This window comes from Benincasa hispida, chromosome 5 (assembly GCF_009727055.1).
Source record: "Benincasa hispida cultivar B227 chromosome 5, ASM972705v1, whole genome shotgun sequence".
Classification (NCBI taxonomy): Eukaryota; Viridiplantae; Streptophyta; class Magnoliopsida; order Cucurbitales; family Cucurbitaceae; genus Benincasa; species Benincasa hispida.
In genome coordinates this window covers 3,075,672-3,089,692 of record NC_052353.1, presented here as the reverse complement: position 1 = coordinate 3,089,692, position 14,021 = coordinate 3,075,672, and positions in this window count along the sequence as shown.

The following is a 14,021-nucleotide window of genomic DNA, read 5'->3' as shown; positions in this document are numbered from 1 at the left end:
GTAGGGACGGCCAGACGCTGAGCAGAGGTAGCGCCACCGTAAGAGGCTGTTGCTTGGGTAGAGACGGGTTAGGTGGTGATGAACTCGAAAATTAAGAGGAGGAGAAGGAACTTACCGGCGAATCGTTGCCTAGGCTGTAGCTTTTGTTCTGAGAATCTGAGCCGGACGACATTGTTCACCGGAGATGCTGAGCGAGAAAGGAAAATGGAGATTTGGTGAATCTGAGGTGCTAAGGTTTCTGAAGAAATGGAGGTTCGTAGGGATGCTGAGTGAGAGAGGAAAAACTTGTTCGTAGGCACAGTGGAGGAGGTTTTTATAGAAGGGGAAGATGATCGCGCCTGACGTCTGCAATTAATGCAAAGTGGAAGGGTCACCTCGTTTAGCCAAAACACTCGAGTGTTTTGTGTTTTCGAGATGCATCCCTTCACTGCCCCCAGCGTTAGACTTGTGTCTAACGCATCCAAAGTTTTAATTATACACTTTTCTAAAAGAAAAACAATCAAATTTCCAAATTTTGTAAAGGAAAATCAATCAACTTACAACCTTCAAATAACTAAACTAACAAACTCAAACATAACTTAAAATACAGAATGCAAAAGAATAAGGTTGAGATGCGTCCCTGGAGGATGTGACGTTACAATCGCAGAGATGCCTCGACGCGAGCTTCAACTTGTCTTGCATAGCGCAAGAGACGACTTTTGGCATTCCACTTCGTCCTCAAAGTACAGCTTAACCCTTTGGCCATTTACTTTGAATGCATCAATGCCATCTTCTCGCATTAATTCCACAGTACCGCAAGAAACGATCTTTTTAATTATGAAGGGCCCGGACCATCTAGATGTCAATTTCCTTGGAAACAGATGCAAGCGTGAGTTGAACAATAAAACTTTCTGACCAACAACAAGTACCTTCTTACTGATGCGTTGGTCGTGCCAACGCTTTGTCTTTTCCTTGTAGATCATGTTGTTTTCATATGCGTTCATTTTTCATTCTTCGAGCTCGTTGATCTAAAGCTTGCGTTGAATGCCCACCGCATCCGGATTCATGTTCAAATTCTTTACTGCCCAAAATGCCTTACGCTCCAATTCTATGGGAAGATGACATGCTTTACCAAATACAAGTGAGTAAGGAGACGTACCTATAGGCGTTTTGTATGCAGTTCTATACGCCCAGAGTGCTTCATCTAGCCTCTGCGCTCAATCCTTCCGCGTTGTGCTAACGAATTTTTCCAGAATTGATTTGATTTCTCGATTTGAAATTTCTGCCTGACTGTTTGTCTGAGGGTGGTAGGCGGTAGCAATCTTGTGCCTGACATTATATTTTGCAAGTAATTTTGAAACGATGCGATTGATAAAGTGCGTACCTTCATCGCTTATCAAAGCTCTCGGCGTTCCATAGTATGTGAAAATATTCCTGATAAGAAATTTAGATACAGTAGATGCGTCGTTTCTGGGACGGGCTACTGCCTCTACCCACTTAGATACATAGTCTACAACCAATAGGATATATTGCTAACCACAAGATAGAGGGAACAGACCCATAAAATCTATGCCCCAGACATCAAACAACTCCATTTCAAGAATATTATTCAAAGGCATTACGTCTCTTGAAGAAATATTCCCTGTGCGTTGGCAGGGGTAACAATTTTGAATAAACTCTCGTGCATCCTTAAAAAGGGTGGGCCAAAAGTAACCGCATTAAAGGACTTTCACCGTGGTCCTTTGCCCACCAAAATGCCCACCAAAATCAGAATTATGACACTCGGCCATGATGCGTTGTGTCTGCTCCTCTGGGACGCATCGACGTAGTATAGAGTCTGGGCCTTGTTTGTATAGAAACGGTTCCTCCCAGAAATAAAACTTACTGTCATGGACTAGCCGTTTCTTCTGCTGGGAATTGAAGTTTTCAGGGACTGCTTGGTGGTCAAGTAATTAACTATATCAGCATACCAAGGTTCCCTGCCTTCAATTCTAAACAGGCTCTCATCAGGGAATGCGTCCTTGATGTCGTTTTCCTGGACTTGCATTTCTTGATTTTCTAGCCTGGTCAGGTGGTCAGCCACCTGATTTTCTGTTCCCTTTCTATCTTGGATGTCAATGTCAAATTCCTGTAGTAGTAGAACCCATCTTATCAGTTTCGGCTTTGCGTCCTTCTTGCTCATCAGGAACTTGATGGCTGAGTGGTTGGTATATATAGTGGCTGATGCACCAAGTAAGTAAGAACAAATTTTTTCAATACCGAATACTGCAGCCAACATCTCTTCCTCAGTAGTTGTATAGTGTTTCTGAGAGTCGTTTAATATTTTGGATGCAAAGGAGATGGGATGTATCAAGTTTCCCTCTTTTGCCCCAACATAGTTCCCACTACGACATTACTCGCATCACACATAAGAATGAAACGTTGCGTCCAGTCTGATGCTATCAACACTGGGGCTGTTGTCAACGCATACTTCAAGGTTTCGAACGCGTCAGCGCAGTCTTCGTTAAAAACATAGGGTCGGTTCACCTCCAATAATGCGCTCAGAGGTCGCGCAATCTGAGAAAAACTTCTGACGAACCATCTATAGAAGCCGACATGTCCTAGAAAACTTCTTAATGTTTTGACATTCGCTGGTGGTGGAAGTTTTGCTATTATATCAATCTTGGCTTCATCCACTTCCAAGCCAGCATTGGATACTTTATGCCCCAAAACAATTCCTTCTGTCACCATAAAGTGACATTTTTCCCAATTCAATACTAAGTTTGTTTCCTCGCACCGAGCGAGGACGGTTTCTAAGTTATCCAGGCATGACTGGAATGAGTCTCCAAAGACTGAAAAGTCGTCCATGAAGACTTCCACAGTCTTCTCCAGGAAATCAGAGAAAATGGCCATCATACAGCGTTGAAATGTCCCTGGTGCGTTGCATAGCCCAAAGGGCATGTGTCTGAATACGAAAGTGCCAAAGAGACATGTGAACGTGGTTTTCTCTTGATCTTTCGGATCTATTAAAATCTATTTGTAACCAGAATAACCATTGAGAAAATAATAAAACTCTTTAGCTGCAAGTCTATCGAGCATCTGATCGATGAAAGGGAGAGGAAAATGGTCCTTTTTAGTTAGTGGGTTGAGTTTCCGATAATCCATACAAATTCGCGAGCCTGTGACAGTTCTTGAAGGAATGAGTTCATTGTTGCTTTTTACTATCACGGTCGTTCCTCCTTTCTTGGGAACGCATTGAACTGGACTAACCCAACTGCTGTCGGATATCGGATAAATGACTCCCGCGTCCAGCCATTTCAGAATCTCCTTTTTGACCACTTCTTTCATAATGGGGTTAAGCCTTCTTTGAGGCTCAATTGACCCCGTCTTCCCTTCCTCCAACCTAATTTTGTGCATACAATAGGATGGACTTATCCCACGAATATCTGCAAGCGTCCACCCTATTGCGCGTGTATGTTTCTTCAACATCTGCAAGAGTGAATCTTCATTAGGCTTTGTAAGATTAGCGAAAATGATAACAGACACTGTATTATTAGTTCCAAGAAAAGCGTATTTCAAATGTCCGGGTAACTATTTTAATTCGAGTTCAGGTGGTTGTTCGAGTGAAAGACGCATTGGCTTTGTCTGCCGCTTACTCAGACTTGGCGGCTCGAATTCCTTCAGGGTTCCCTCCAGCGCGAGAACTTCATATACTCGAGTCTCTTCTTCAGTCAATTCAATATTGTTTAGCTGAAAATTATAGTTGTCTGGGAATTTTAATGCATTGAGCACATTAAATTTCACCTCTTCATATCCACGCGCATGGTTAGCTCACCTTTATGCATGTCAATCAGAACTTTCCCAGTAGCCAAGAAAGGGCGTCCAAGGATGATTGGAACCTCCCTACCTACTTCATAATCCAGAATAATGAAGTCTGTTGGGAATTTGAGATTGTCAACCTTTACCAAAACATCTTCAATCTTCCTTTTTCGGTACTTAATTGTCCTGTTAGCGAGTTAAAGGGTGACAGAAGTAAGTTGTGTTTCACCAATCCTCAATTTCTTAAAAACTGAAAGGGGCATGAGATTGATGCTTGCTCCTAGGTCGCACAACGCATGACCCACATCTAATCCTCCAATTGAACATGGAATTGTGAAGCTCCCTGGGTCCTTCTGCTTCTATGGTAGCTTGTTGCTTATTAATGCGTTGCATTACTGCGTTAGTGCTATTACTTCTTTCTCACTGACTTTTCTTTTTTTCATCAAAATGTCCTTCAAAAACTTCACGTATGTTGGCATCTGCTCCAAAGCTTCTATGAGTGGAATGTTGATGTGCAACTACTTTAGGAGCTCGAGAAAGCACTTGAACTGATGTTCATCATTCTTCTTCATCAGACGCCTAGGGATGGTGCGTTTAAAATCACCTTCTGCTTTCCCACGTTAGACGTGTCGGTTTCCAAATGGCTTGTATTTTCTGGCATTCTCTCTTCCTGATCCATTGTACATGGAATGCGTTCTTTCGAAGGACTATTGTTTCTTGGATTCATATTTCTTTCTACAAGGGTTCTTCCACTCTGCAACGTTACTGCATGACAGTGCTCTTTCCCATTTTTATTCCCATGTGTCTCTGTATTGCTGAGTAGAATGCCTGGCTGCCTGCTTTTCAACTCGCTTGCAATCTGCCCCACCTGGAGTTCCAAGTGTCTGATTGATGATGTCTGGCTCTTCAGCATTGCGTCGTTCTGGGCTATATACTCCTTCAATAGGTTTTTCAGCAGAGTTCTAGAACTCGATGCGTGGCCGCCTCTATTGAAGGGTTGTTGATGCTGTTGATGCGCCTGAGTGGTCCTCTTGCTGATTTCCTTCTGTCCAAGAAAAATTCGGATGGTTTCTCCATCCAGGGTTATAAGTATTAGAAAATGGGTTATTCTTGATGAAACATACTGACTGAGAGTTCTGAGGACACTCAGCATATGAGTGAAAATCTCCACATCCCACACAGGTTACCCCGGGTTGCCCTAACGCCTCCACTTAATTCACCTTCTGCTGGTTTGGTGCGTTACCTAGTGTTATGTTCTGTAAAAGGTTGGTCATGGTAGCCACTTGAGCGGAGAGCGTGGCTATTGCATTGGCATCAACAGAGTTAATGTTCTGAGATCTTCTTCGTCTGTCATATCTTCCATCGTATGTGTCATCTACCCACTCCATGTTATGTTTGGCAATGCGATCTAATATTTCTTTAGCTTCAGTATAGGATTTGTCCATCAGTCCTCTGGCTGCTGCTGCGTCTGCTATCATCTGTGACGCCTTGTTTAGTCCGCCATAAAATGTCTCCATCTAGATAGTCAAAGGTAGTTCGTGGTTCGGACAATTCTTGACCAAGCCCTTGAAACGCTCCCATGCAGCGCTCAAAGTCTTAGTGTCTTCCTGTTCAAAGTTCATGATTTTTCGACGCCTCTTCGCATTGGTGGTAGGTGGGAAGTATTTCTGCATAAATTTTTCCACCAACTTTTTCCATGTGGTGATTTCCCCAGGCTCTAATGAACTTACCCAATGCTTTGCGTCATCTCGCAAAGAATAGGGAAATAAGGAGAGCCTGATTGCCTCTGGTGTGATTCCAGCAATTGCATGTTTCCAGGAAACACTTCATATGGGCATGAGGATCTTCGCCACGGCTACCCCCAAATTGCCCAGCAGTCTGGAGCATTTAGAGCATGACAGATTTCATTTCAAACTTGGTTCCATCAGGCGTTGGATATATGATTCCTGGAAAGAAATCATATAGCACAAAGGACGCGTATTCTCTCATAGGACGCGTGCTATTGTTTGCCATCAGGATTGGGTTCTGTGCAGCATGAGCCAGTTGCTGATTTTGTTGTTCTTCCGCCATTGCTCTTTCCTTTTCTTGCTGCCTAAGTAACTATTGCCTCAACCTTCGACGGCGGTTGGATCGATTCCTATGCCAAAAGGTTCGTTCAATCTCGGGATTGTATTTGAACTCAGGAGTGTTCTCCCTGTTCATACACGTTCACAAGCCTAGGCGTAGCTTGTAATACTTCCCTTAATTGAAGTGTCCCTACAACAAATACAAACAGAATTTCTGGTTAGTTCTTGTTGCTTAACTCCCCGGCAACGGCGCCAAAAACTTGTTCTACTTTCTATCGTGTGGTACGTTAGGAGTGCTTAGAGTAAAACAGATTGGAAAAATAAATTCTAAGTATGAGTGTTGTATTGTGCCTTGATGCGTCCAAATATGTGCAGTGCATCAGGGTGTTAGAGTTATACACAGAGCACACAACTCCTTAAAATGGCATTCAAGTTTTCCTAGATTAAACTCAAGTATAAATCCAATCTAGGTTCCTGGTAAGTCCAGGGTCGAACATAAGGATTCAGTTCACTAAACACAGAGAATGCATTGTACTTGCAGTAGGAGTTTTCCTAAATAAATGCAAAAGATGTGTTATTTATACTAACATGCTATGCCTGTGCAGTGTGATACAAAAGAGCTGAGTTGAAAATGATGGTTCATGTGAGAATGGAATTTTTGTAAGTGGACACGCCGGTTAAAGATATTTGATAGTGTGGATGAAATGGGATGGTTTACTTATCTTTCTGTTCATGCGTTAGACTCCATTCAATATTTCTCAATGCAAATGACATACAAGTCTATCTCTAGGTTATATGTGTCTAACTTAGAATACAAGAAACACCAGTAAGTCTATCTCTAGTTGTACTAGGCGTTCTGCTTCATGCGACTTAGCTATTCTTTCAAACAACTAAGTTAAAGATGCTTTCACCAAGTTGTCAAGTTGGGTTAGGCGTTAAAACAGGATTATGCATGAAGTACTAATGCTTTCAACATAAACAGAAGACAAACAGTAGCAAAAATGATCATCAAATATATGAACTTTATAAAGGATCAATAGGTCTTTACAAAGAACTATATTCAATCAAAATGATATGAAAATGATATTAAGAGAGAGAATGAGTCAAGCCAAAGAATACAATCTCTTATAGCTCTTTGGCTCAATCTTGTTGTGTACAATCACTTTTAAAGAGTCGAGGACAGAGTATCTTTCTCAAGAATAACTTTCTCTACTCCCTGGCCGACGATGGTGGTGGTTCTCAGTTCTTTCGATCGTCTTACACCTCGTACAGCTAAAACTAAGTCTAAAAATTTAGAGAGAGTATGGAGTTTCTAATTGTCCTTTAATTCTAGAGAGTCTTCAAGTATTTATAGGCGCTGGTCTCGTCCACTTGGAGGATGGGCTGCATTTAAATCCATGCCCTGGTCAACATTAAATTCCATGTTCTGGTTGGCCGCCTGACCTCTTGGGAGCTTTTCAGACGCCGCATGTTGCAGGTGCCCATGCTTGCAAGTGGTGATGTGACACAATCAACCCAGAATAACGAATCTTCTATGCGTTGAATTCCCTCCGACGCATGGTTCATGCATTAGCGCGTTTCCTGGGACACTCGTCTAATGCGTTGTTGTCAGTTCTTGCGTTGAAATCCTGCAAAGTAGTGCATTAGCACCGCGATAATTAGTGATAAAACTTCTTTTACATGAATTTGCTATTGTTCAAGTAAATCCATGCATTTCTATTAAAAATGAGGAGAATTTATCATTAAAAACCCTAATTGTTCTAACTTAAAAGAAAAGATAACTTGTATTTTTACAAGTTATCATAGTCCAACACAAATAATACTTACAAACTCACAAATCCACCATAAAACAGCCACAAATGTATTTACAGTTTTACAAACCTTGAAATCGGCCACTGAAATTTGAGATATCAAGAATTAGAGATCTAAAATTACAAACTTTGAACGATGATAAACGAATGGATAGAGTTGATTGACAAAGATGTACGATGACAGGAACGCCTAGAGCTAGAAATAAGACAAAGGCTAACGGGAAAGACACATGAACTGACGGGCTGAGTTGAAGACGAACGGTAGATGGGCTGGTCACTGCCACGGTAAACGACAGACGAACGTACGACAAGACAGTGGTTGGGTGAAGATGCAAAAAAATCGAGGAGCTGTGTCAGCCAGAGGTAAAAGACGCATAGCTAGGGTAAGGTAAAGAGAATTTTGAGGCTTCAACGGCAGAAAATGAAGATTAGTAAACTTAAAACCACAAAAGTTAAATATCTATCTAAATATATATTAGTTCTTCAGGCTGGGTTGGATCAACCCGAATTTTTCAAAATTGCAATGTGAGACCTAACCAAACTCGAAAATAACAAAAGAAAATTAACCCAACCCAACCTAAATTTTAAACCAACCCAAATTTTAAACCATCCCAACCCAACCCTTATAACTTGGTTTGGGTAATCTAGGTCGTTTAGATTGTCGGGTCATTTGAACATCCCTAATGATTTTAATATTTCTTAAGTAAAATAATTGAATTCTTAGCTAAATTCCAAAAACAAAATCAAAATTTCAACTACTTTTTTAGTTTTAAAAAATTGACTTGATTATTTTTTGAAACATTGGTAGAGTAAATAGACAACACAAAGCTGAATATATAGGTAAGCGATGATAGGCTTAATTTTCGAAAACAAAAAAGAAAAACAATAAAATGATTACCAAACTGGATCTTAGTTTTTTGTTTTTCACTTTTTGAAATTTATGCTTATTTTCTTACCATTTCTTACTCATGATTTTCACATTTCATATTGTAAACATTTAAATTTTCAAAAATCAAAAATCAAATTGTTATCAAACAGAACCTTAGTTTTTTGTTTTTTGGATTGACTAAAGAAAAAAAAATATTTTTAAGAACCCAAAATATTTATAAGTTAAAAAGTCTAAATCAATAAAAAATAAAATTTGACATTAAATTGTTAGAACTTTGAAAGTACAAGGACTAAATTATTCTTAGGTTGTTTGAATGAGTTGGTTTTCATAAAAACGTGTTTCGAGGAGTTGAGCTTGAGTTTATGTAGATTTATAAGGATGTGATTCGATCTCTAGTACTTGATCCTCTGATTCTCTCTATTTTATACGTATGCTTAACTTAAGAAGTGGAGCACGTGAATGTACTTGATGTTGAAGTATGAGAAGATCACTACTTCTAATCTTTAAAAAAAAAGTGTATCTTTTAGGAGTGTTCAACTTTAGAAGTTTAGAGAGTCTTCTAATTGTTGGAAGAATTCTCTCTAGGCTCTCTAGAGTCTTAAATTTTTTAATCTATCCAATGAATGAGGACTCCTCTATTTATAGAATTTTCATAAGGTCATGTGGGGTTGTGCTTGTTTTGTTTAAAGATTTTTACATAAATAATCATCTTTGGATTATAATTTTTAGAAATGTATTTTCTTTTGTATTTTTTCAATGAAGACTTTTTGTAATTTTTGTGGACAGTTTTACTTTTTTTTAAAAAAAAAAAGATTCGTGCATAATTGGTTTTTGTATAATTATTTCCCTTTTTCTTTTTTTTCTTTATTTCATTTTTCCTTATTGGATTGTATGTAATCATTAGTTGAATCATCTTTTATTGTTCTTTATGTATTGTTTAATGTCCTCAAGAATGATATTTCATATTCTAATGCATTTTTTATTTTTATTTTTTTAAAACACTTTTTTTTAATGATTCTTGTTTTTGCTCTTCTTCAACTCTCTCCTTCGGTAATTGGAAGGTGTGTGTTTTTGCTCTTTTACATCTCTCTTTCTTTTGACAATAGAAAGGTTTGTATTTTTTTTCTTCATTCTCGATTTTTGCATGCATTTTTTTTTTTTTTTTTTTTTCGTTGTCTTCATGCATTAGTTTTCCTTCTCCACTCGTCCGCGTCTTCGTATTTTGCATACATTTTCTCCATGCATTTGTTTTTTTTATTTCCTTTTATGTTTTTAACGTTTTTTTCATCTTCATCTTTGTTCTTTTTTTCGTTTTTATTGCAGATTTAATAGGTTGTTTACACGTTCTTCATCAGTATTGGAATGAATTAGTTTCAAATGTTCAAATGTTGTATATACATTTTACTTTTTTTTTTTTTAATGATTTTTTCTGTTATTTCGTTTTTTTCTCTATTAGTTCTACTTTTTTTTTCTTTGTATACTTTGGTATATATTACATATACATTGTTCAGTTTGTGTATTGAGAATGACCATTCTGAGAAATCTATTTTTTTTATGTATTACTTTTTATAGGATATCTTACTACTCAAAATTTATATACTGGGGTATATTAATTTTATTGTATCATATATGTATATATGACATATGTGTTATTTCAGATTTTTCATACTGAGGTATGTATTCATTGTACTGTTATATTTGTTTGTATACTAAGAATGACTGTTATATATGAAGGAACTCTTATCAAAGAGAACCCATGAGCGGAAGCACGATCTGTAACACCCCACATATTTTTTTTTAGTAGTAATGTAATTTCAATAACTTTATTATTTGGAATTTCAGTAATTGTTATTAGTTGGAAGGCATTTTTGGAATTTTGGACTTTAAGTGTAAGTGCGGGAATTTAATTGTTAACGTGAAATTATTCAATTTGAAATTACATTTGAAAATTAATGGCAAGAATTAATTTTCTTTTGAAACAGAACGGAATTTAATAGTATAAAGCGGAATAAGGAAAGGAATTAAATATAATTATACTTATTTCATTTTTTAGTTATTATTATTATTATTATTATTATTATTGTTTTAGAAACCCTCTTTCCCTTTCTTCCTCACGCATCCGCCAGCACACCCTCCCCCCCCCCTCAATTTCTTCTTCCTCCAGTCGAGACCCTAGCCACCGCCCAGATCGGAGCTGAGCATCCGCCGTGCACTACCTTGATTCCTGGAGAGAAATCATAGAGGTTTAGTGATGCATAGTCCCTGATGGGTTTATTGCAATCGTTTGCCAACAGGATTGGATTCACTATGACGTTGTTATCATTTGGTGCTCCATTTCCAGGCTGCTCCGCCATCTCTTCTTTATCTGATTGTGGTTGCCGTTGGCGGTATCTCAGTCTCCTTCTAAATGTCCTCTCAATCTTCGGGTCGTAATTTTCCAAAGATTGCGAGTCTGCAAAGAAATCAGAAAAATTACCGTTAGCACTCTATTTTTCCGAAGTCCCCGGCAACGGTACCAAAAACTTGATGCTTAATTTTATGAAGTGGAAATGTGGATGATATGCGTTGACAAGATTGGTTTGTGCACTCAAGTTTCCTCAGCGGAATCCAAGTGTAAATTCCACTAAGTTTCCTGGTAAGTCCAGGGTCGAACACAGAGACTTGTGAAAATAGGTTGAGTTGGTAATTTTTAGGAAAAACTTTGCAGTAACTGAATAAATAAATTGTTTGTTTGTTGTTGATTGCGTTAATGAGAAAATAAGAAAAATACGATAGATTTGAGAAAAGTCAGTTGTGTGATAGATGCACTGAGTATGCGATGAACGGGTTGAGAAAATCTTTAGCTAGCGTTACTTGGGAATGCGTCAGACTATGCGATCATGCTACCACCATGCACAGCAAGTCATTTTCCAATGCAAATGCGATGCTCCTAAGTCTAGGACGCATGTGTTGAATGCAAAAGTGTCCATAGAGCTTATCCCTAAGTTTCTACTCTTGTCCTATGCAATGATGCAAGATGCATAAAAGCAAGGTGACCGCATACAATCATATCCTATCTCTAGGATGTATGTTATGCATTGATAATAAATAGTACTCATTCCTAAGCTCCTATCTCTTGATTATGCGTTCTAATCTGACTCTCCCGAGCCTAGATTCTAACCTAACCTTCCCAAGTCTAGATCTTATCCTTAGATTACCTTCCCGAGTATCTCTAATGGATAAATGAAGCATACATAATACAAGATAATCGCATAGCATGATGATTCCCTAGTTGTGCTAGCTAAGTGCTTCTTAACCCATTCAACTAATTTAGCTACTCATGCATAAATAACAGAGAGTGAACAGATATAGAGAAATAGATTCCATTTCGATTAATGAGTGGAGTACAAAATGACAATGGAAGTTAAAGGTAGAGAGCCTGGTAGCAATTCCTTGCTGACTAAGGCTTTTACATTGTAATCTCTATTCGGTTCTAAAGATGTTCCCGCTTCCGCAGGCATCGACCCTCTCTCTGTCCTTGAAGCTTTCGGCGTCTCTTAAGCTTACCGGAACGATCTATCGGCACAACCTTCTCTCTCGCATCCACCTTAAAAGGAAAGAAAACTATGAACAAAGGCGTGCGAACTTGTGGAAAAAAGAATAGTGAACTCGTGAACCTCTTTTCTGAAGGATGCCCATGGTATTTATAGAACATCCAAGGTAAATGGCAGTTTCTCTCTCATGATTGTACAGATGGGAGGCTTTAATTCCTGACTGATGCACCGAATAATTGTCACCGAAATGTTGAATGTACTTGTGATTGTTATAGGCTGTCAACTTAATTTGGATTCGACTGTCATCAGCTTTCTGTCCCATCGCAATTAAGTAGCCTTTCACCCAAATGCGCCTACCATGTTGCACTGACCAAGTTGCGGCGATCCTTTTCGGGCAAATATTTGCGAGTACAATCATCACAAATCCTTATGGTGAAGTTGCGCTCGACCGATGATTTCCTATGATCGCAATTCTTGCATTATGTCAATGCATAATCTGCATAAAAACACTAAAATCAATTGTTTCTATGCGATGAATGCATGCGACCGCAATATTATGAAATTGATGCTTGATGGACGCAATTTAACATGTTTTATCAACGCAATCTAATATTGTTTAAGAACTTAGCAATATGATAACGTGATTTCTGCCCGTTATCACACCCCCAAATTTAAACAATACTTGTCCTTAAGCATAAGCTAAAGATTCCTTTAGCAAGTAAACCACAATGTTCTTTTCCTAGATTTCTCGAGGATACTTCGTTCAAATCCTATATACCAAAGTTTCCTTAATTCTTATTCAAGTCTTCTCTTAAAATATTTTTTCAAAATAGCAAGGTCGAAAATAATTGCCTCATCCCCAAATTTAAAATGCGGCAATGTCCTCATTGCCAAAAGATTGAAATAAGTCATGCAATGTTCTTAGAAAGTTTCGTAAAGAGAGTTTGAAAGAAAGCTAACAAACCCCTAACTTCTAGAAATATTTTATGAAGTGACTATCTTAAAGTTAAGTTGACTTTAGTATATATGAAAGACATAGAAGCATATTTTTCATCATTGAAATCATACTTGGCAAAGAGACAGCATGCGGTAACTTACTAAATTTATCTATATCAAATGATTGCGGTAATCAAAGAGGATGCGGTGATAAGACTTTTAAAACTAAAATACGATGCGATAGTGCAAAATTTGAAATAAAAGAATAAGAAAGAATACACCCCCAAATTTGCGTTGTCGCCCGCATTGTGTATTGACACATCCTTCTTTGCGGCAATTTCTATTCTTTGGATTGCGGTGACGAAGTGAGATAATTTGCTGCTTCATGTAACATCTCCATAATCCTGTGCCTTAATCGTTGTAAACAAACAAAGAGAGGGTCAAATGATTTTTAACAAAACAAAAAGTTTTCTTTTTAAAACTTTTTTTTCCTTTTTTTTTTAGAAAAATAATATGTAATATGCAGATAGATAAATGATGATAAAAGTGACGAAGGAATGAGAGTTCAAGAATCAAACAAAGGGTATTCCGGGTTTCTTAGCTTCACGGAGGCCTTTTTTGGATGGAAATCACCTCTGCAATATGTCTTAACTCGCTGTCCATTAACCTTAAATATCCAACTTCCATCCTCACTGCTTAGCTCCACCGCACCATGTGGGAATATTTCTTTAATGATGAAGGGTTCGGACCAGCGTGATTTTAGTTTTCCTGGGAAGAGCCGCAAACGTGAGTTGAAGAATAAGACCTTTTGCTCGACTTGGAGGTTTTTACCACATATGCATTTGTCATTACAGCGCTTGGTGCGCTCTTTATAAATCTTCGCATTTTCGTATGTATTGATCCTCCATTCTTCTAGCTCGACCAGTTGTATTTTATGCGCTTCTCCTGCTTTCTTCAAATCAAAATTCAACTTCTTTACCGCCCACAGTGCTTTATATTCCAGCTCCAA